The 7,383-nt window shown below is 38.6% G+C and overlaps 1 pseudogene; it reads left to right on the top strand.

Moving 5' to 3' along the window:
- Positions 1-1,546: 1,546 nt before the first annotated feature.
- Positions 1,547-7,383, top strand: LOC120142190 (annotated as a pseudogene).

Genomic DNA, 7,383 nt, shown 5'->3' on the forward strand with positions numbered 1-7,383 from the left:
GCTATGTTGAAAGCAACATTGTGAGATAACATCAGTCGGATAACTTCGAGGGCTTGTCTGTCGAGAATAGCTCAGTCTTCATTATTCATGCCCTCTGGTTGCTTTCTTGAGAGAGGTTGATATAGATTTTTCTGATATAAAAAATATTCAATATGCATCTTCCAAAAACCAAAGTCCGCACAATCGTACTTCTCAATTTTCACCTTCCCTTTGTCTGCAGACATTGCTCCCACTCGAATCTGACTTCTTTTGGATCGTTTCTACAATTCGTGCGAACCACTGTGTATTAGAACACCTCCGTCGACAAACTCGTATCGCTGACCAAATTTTACTATTCACGTGAGTAGTAACCTCGCAGAAAAAACTGACAAAATTCATCATCAAAAGCTCTTGATACCAGTTGTTGGGAAATTAAATGAGTAATTTCTCTATAACCATATTAGTGAGAATGTGAAATAAAAACGAAATAATAACACCCGAAATTGATAACGGAGTTCAACTAATTATGCCTATGTCTCCAAACTGCTGCAGATCTTTTATTAAAGGGAGAAAAATTACAGGTGTTTACAAAAAACACTCATAACTCACAATCCAATTACACCCTAAAAATTGCTCTCAAGAAAAAACTTTCTAATTTCTCTAGTATTGGGAGAGAGCTAGAATGGTTTAGGATAGTTTTAAAGCTAAATGGGTTAGGATATTTATAGTTGAAGCTGAAGGACTAATCTTATAAATATCCTAAAGTACATAGACTAAATTTGGTAATTTTCCCTTACCAAAATTTCAACAAAAATTGCCCCTTTTTTACTAATGCCATTCGGTGCCCTTTTTTTTAACTAATGTCATTCGGTGTCCTCCTTTTTGACTAATGCTATTCGATGCATTAAAACACAGAATGAAAGCTTGACTTTCAACAATCACCTCGATCAAACACATAAACACAAAATTATAATATTTAAAACTCATAAACATGTCCGACCCAATACATGTGCCAGATGGGCCTTAGCCCAGGGTAACATGTTTGAGGGGACATCAATTTTCTAGTGCTTACAGTGTGTGTATATATATATATATATGGCCTAAAAAAATTAGCCAAAACTTGCATAATTGATCCAAAAAAATTTCTATTACATTTTTGTTTTAAAAAGATTATTTATGTTTTGTCTATTATACGGTACAAGTATAGGGGCATAAAATTATTATCTCGCACAGGGTATTAAAACTCATTGGACCGGTTCTGATCATAAATTTACCAAAATAAATCTAAGTCATATGTAATTGTCTATGACTTTACTAGTTGTAGTGAAAATCACTCTATTTCTCTAATTAATATTGAAAAACACCATATCGCTAAATAATTTTCCATCATTTTTCTCTCATTTAACGTTGAGACGACAACTAATCATAAAAATAAATAAAAAGAAGAAGAAAACCACGAGTAATAATAAAGGAGATGAAATTTCAGCACACACGTCGATAATTATTATCCACTCATAATTTCTACATAAAGTTGATAAAAGAAACAAGATATTGGAAGAGACCAACTACCCCATCCCAACACTGACACCAAAAAGTTGGAAACATCAAAGCTTCTCGCTTTCTAATCAAGTAATCATCAGTTAGTGTTGGAGAAGTTCACTTCAGAATTCAGTTCTTTTATCAGCTTTGATAAAATGGTGAAGAACACCAACGCCATGGATACAACAACAACAACAAACCAGAGTTTGGTTTTTGCTGTTAATGGACAGAGATTTGATCTGTGTAACGTTGACCCTTCAACGACTTTGCTCGAGTTTTTGCGATATCAAACTCCTTTCAAAAGTGTCAAGCTCAGCTGCGGTGAAGGTTTTCCTTTTGTTACTCCCTCGTTTTATTATATCTTCTTTGTATTTGCCTGCATGTGAATATGTGTTTGAATAAAATGGGTTTTCTTTGTTGTGTAACTGGTTTTTCCTCCTCTTAACGTACAATCCTGTTAATTAACTTATTTGTTATCATGTGTTTTCATCTTTTTTAATGAACTTTTCACTATTTTTGGAAGCAAGTGAAGTTAAGGTGAAAATCCTCCATTTTTAGCTTGTTCAGTTATGGTCATAATTCTCCTTTAAGATGTTAATGAGATATTCTTTAACATGTCTAACAGGGGGATGTGGTGCCTGCGTTGTCCTACTTTCGAAATATGATTCTGCTAGTGACAAGGTTGAGGACTTCACTGTAAGTTCATGTCTCACACTGCTTGGCAGTATAAATGGATGCTCGATCACAACGGCCGAGGGTATTGGGAATAGCAAGGATGGGTTCCACCCGATTCAAGAACGGTTTTCCGGTTTCCATGCTTCTCAATGTGGCTTCTGCACTCCTGGAATGTGTGTTTCTCTCTATTCAGCTCTCGTCAATGCCGAGAAGACGGATAATCGACCCGAGCCCTGCCAGGGATTCTCCAAGCTTACGGTTTCCGAAGCAGAAAAGTCAATTGCGGGAAACCTTTGTCGATGCACCGGCTACCGACCTATTGTCGATGCCTGTAAAAGTTTTGCCACTGATGTTGACATGGAGGATTTGGGGTTTAACTCCTTTTGGAGAAAAGGGGAAAGCAATGAAGTGAAGCTGAGTAGATTACCTCCATACGATCGCAAGAACGCGATTCGTGTGTTTCCCGATTTTCTAAAGAACGAAACGACTGTTGGTGCCAATGTGGACTCTCAGAGATGCCGTTGGTTTAGTCCTGTTAGTCTTGAAGAGCTACAAAGTTTATTGCAAATGGAAGTTAATAAGGTAGTTTCAACCAAGATTATTGTTGGTAACACTGGAACGGGTTATTACAAGGAGCTTGTGCACTATGACAGCTACATTGATTTAAGATATATTCCCGAGTTTTCGATCATTAGAAAAGATTCAACAGGGATCGAAATTGGAGCAGCTGTGATGATTTCTAAAGCTATCGAAACTTTGAAGGAAGAAAAAGAAAGTGAATTCAATAAAGAAGCTAAACTGGTGTTCAAAAAATCGGTGACCACATGGAGAAGATTGCTTCAAAGTTCATCAGGAATTCAGGTAGTGTAGGTGGGAATTTGATGATGGCACAGAGGAAACATTTTCCATCTGATATTGCTACAATACTGCTTTCTGTGGATACAATTGTGGAGATAATGAAAGGTCAGAGTCGTTTAAAGCTTACACTAGAGGAGTTTCTTGGAAGGCCCCCACTGGATTCGGAAACTGTTCTGTTAAGTATTAAAATCCCATGTTGGGAGTCAAACAGGAGTGTTTCTTATGATGCTCACGATAAGTTACTGTTCCAAACATATCGAGCTGCACCGCGCCCCCTTGGAAATGCACTCCCGTATTTGAATGCTGCTTTCTTGGCTCAGGTGTCTCTCCGTAAGAGTCCTACTGGATTTATGCTAAAAAACTGTCGGTTCGTGTTTGGCGCCTACGGAACCAAGCACGCTATTAGGGTGAAGGAGTTTGAGGAGTTTCTTTGTGGGAAATTGCTAAGCATTAGTGTGCTGTATGAGGCTATTAGGTTACTTGAAACTTTGGTAATACCTGAAGATGGCACCTCTAGTCCAGCTTATCGATCAAGCTTGGCTGTTGGGTTCCTTTTTGAGTTCCTAAGCCCCTTAATTGACTACCCTGTCGAAATTTCTAATGGCCTGGTTAATCAATATAATGGGGCTTCGTTGTTCAAAGATTCAAATCAGGAGCGTGATCAATTCGTTCAAACTGAATTCCGAACTTTGTTATCATCCTCAAAACATGAAATTCAGTTAAAAAAAAAATTATCCAGTCGGAGAGCCAACGATAAAAACCGGAGCTATCCTCCAAGCTTCTGGTTTGTTATACCTTGCTTGTTTACTTGTAATTTATCGACAATGAATATATGTGATCAAATTGCTTATGTTGCTTATTCCACTCAATTATAGGTGAAGCTATTTATGTTGATGATATTCCATCTCCAAAAGATTGCCTATATGGAGCATTTATTTACAGCACAGAGCCTCTGGCAAGGGTGAAGGGCATAAAACTCAACCCCGGAACATCACCAGATGGAGTTATTACACTTATTACTTCCAAAGACATTCCTGGTTTGAATGTTGGTTCTATGTCGTTTTTTGGAACCGAACCTTTATATGCTGATGAGCTTACTGAAGGCATTGGCCAGCGGATTGCCTTTGTGGTAATTCCATGGCTGTTGTTAATGTTGGTGGGATACAATGCTGTATAAATTTCTTTCAAGCCTATGTCTCCCAAGTTTTCAGAACTTGATTATGGAAATTACGGTTTCAGGTTGCAGATACACAGAAAAATGCAGACATCGCGGCCACTCTTGCAGTGGTTGAATATGACAAGGAAAATCTAGAACCACCAATATTATCTGTAGAAGAGGCAGTTGAGAGATGTAGCTTTTATAAGGTTCCTCCTCCCCTTTATCCTAATCAGGTCGGCGATTTATCAAAAGGAATGGCTGAAGCTGATCACCGAATTCTCGATGCTCAGGCAAGTTCGTATATTTTTTGTTTCCTCCTCGAATAATGACCTCATAAATCTCTATTTATTTGGTATTCTCTGTTTAAATTTAACCAGACTACACTTCCTAAGTTCCTATGGTGTCATTACTTACTAGGGAATTAATGGTAAAACTTTTATCATGGAAAACACGTTGATGTTTCGGTTAAAATGTTCCATCTAGATCAAACTTGGGTCGCAATACTACTTTTATATGGAGACGCAAACCGCTCTTGCCATCCCGGACGAGGACGACTGCATGGTGGTATACAGTTCTATTCAATTCCCTGAGTATGCTCACAATACGATAGCTGGATGCCTTGGTGTTCCTGACCATAACGTTCGCGTAAAAACTAGAAGGCTCGGAGGAGGATTCGGTGGAAAGGCTGTCAAATCCATGGCAGTATGTTCCTTTTTCTTCTTCTTTTATACTTATTTATTGATCATCTGTATTGAAATCATCATATTAGGCTAAAACTAAAGTTCAATGGAATGAATCTAATTGTATATGTCTTGGTTCCATTATAATTTATATATTATTTTGTTTTTCCATATATTGAAAGGTTGCATCAGCATGTGCAGTAGCTGCTTACAGATTACACCGTCCGGTTCGAGTTTATGTCAATAGGAAGTTTGATATGATAATGTCGGGAGGAAGGCATCCGATGAAAATAACTTACAGTGTGGGATTCAAAAGCAACGGGAAGATTACAGCCTTGAAACTTGATATATTGCTTGATTCAGGGATGTTTGTCGATGTAAGTCCGATAATGCCGAGTCATATGCTAGGTTCACTTAGAAAGTATGATTGGGGTTTCTATCTTTTGATATAAAGCTCTGCAAAACGAACCTTCCAAGCCGAGCTGCAGTGAGAGCCCCGGGAGATGCACAGGCCTCATACATTTGTGAAGCTGTAATTGAACATGTTGCGTCATACCTTTCGATGGAAGTTGATTCTGTTCGAAATATTAATCTCCATACTCAAAACAGCCTTGGCTTCTTCTTTCCGAGTTCTGTTGGAGAACCTTTGGAATATACGTTACCTTCAATATGGGATAGGTTGGCCTCTACTTCGAGCTTTTACAAGAGGACCGAAATGGTTAAAGAATTCAATAGGTGTCATAATTGGAAGAAAAGAGGGATTTCAAGGGTGCCTATTGTCTACGAAGTGATGATGAGATCGACCCCGGGGAAAGTAAGCATACTACGTGATGGATCGATCGTTGTTGAGGTAGGAGGAATCGAGATGGGGCAGGGCCTTTGGACAAAAGTGAAACAAATGACTGCATATGGTCTTGGTTTGGTTAAATGTAGTGGAACACAAGATCTATTGGAGAAAGTAAGGGTCATTGAAGCCGATACTTTGAGTGTAATTCAAGGTGGTTTGACTGCGGGAAGCACTACTTCGGAGGCAAGCTGTGAAGCAGTTCGACTCTGCTGCAACATCCTGGTTGAAAGACTTACCCCTCTCAAGGAAAAGTTGATGGAGCAAGTCGGGTCCGTAGAATGGGAGACACTGATTCTTGAGGTAGCCATTTCTACTTCTTTGACATTTCATGATCAGATGATAATCAAAGTTCACACTTTTTCATCTCCGGTATGCAGGCATATCGCAACTCTGTAAACTTATCAGCTAATACACTATACACACCGAACTTATCCAGCATGCGATATATAAACTATGGTGTGGCAGTCAGCGAGGTAAGTTTTCTCAATATGTCCTATTTTGCTTTCAGTTTCCTGATTGTATTACAAGTAACGCAGTTCTCGTCAAAGTACATTCGAATTCAAGCCAATGAACACAATATAATAGTCATAAGAAATCATACCATAGTCTTGGATTGATCTCATAGTTTTCTGTTTCATGTTTGTATTACAAGTAATGCAACTCTTGCCGAAGTACATTCGGATTCGAGCCAGTAACTATATAGTAGTAATCATAATAGATCATACCATAGTATTGGATTGCTTTCATAGTTTACCAGTTTCAGACTATCGATTCTGCAGGTGGAGATAAACCTTATAACAGGTGAAACGACAATTCTTCGGACAGATATCATATACGACTGTGGTCAAAGTTTAAATCCCGCAGTCGATTTGGGACAGATTGAAGGAGCTTATGTTCAAGGAATCGGGTTTTTTATGCTTGAAGAATACCTCACAAATTCAGATGGATTGGTGATTACAGATAACACATGGACTTACAAGATCCCTACAGTGGACACCATTCCGAAGCAATTCAACGTCGAAATCCTTAACAGTGGACATCATAAAGACCGTGTTCTTTCTTCCAAAGGCATGTCATTCAATTACATGCTGACTATTTCTCAGCAGCTTATTTTGCCATTACGTGACTGAAAATGCACATATGAGTACAATTTGAATTGTTGGATATCATACTAAACTGAAAATTTGTACCGCTTTTTTTCTCCTTTGCAGCTTCTGGTGAGCCGCCATTGACATTAGCAGTTTCGGTTCACTGTGCTACAAGAGCAGCCGTAAGAGAAGCCAGACGGCAAGTTCGTTCATGGGGTGGCGAAAATAAGCCAGATTCAACATTAGTCCAATTGGAGGTACCTGCCACAATGCCTGTGGTGAAGGAGCTTTGCGGGCTTGACTGTGTTCAGAAGTACTTGCAGTGGACAGTCGGCAAAAACTGAGGCTAAAACCTTTAGTATATGTAATATGTGTGTTTATATATATATATATACAGACGTACGTATTCACGCGTAAAATACTTGGTGAGAAATTTCTTCACGTTGAAGCAAAGATAATATTATTATATATGGAACGCCGTTTGTGTACGTTTCGGAGTCGTGGATGTATGCAAAACTGACCAGAAATTAAGCTTTGTTTTTCATTTCATAGGTTGAA

This window comes from Hibiscus syriacus, unplaced genomic scaffold, assembly GCF_006381635.1.
Source record: "Hibiscus syriacus cultivar Baekdansim isolate YM2019G1 unplaced genomic scaffold, ASM638163v2 tig00110819_pilon, whole genome shotgun sequence".
Lineage (NCBI taxonomy): Eukaryota > Viridiplantae > Streptophyta > Magnoliopsida > Malvales > Malvaceae > Hibiscus > Hibiscus syriacus.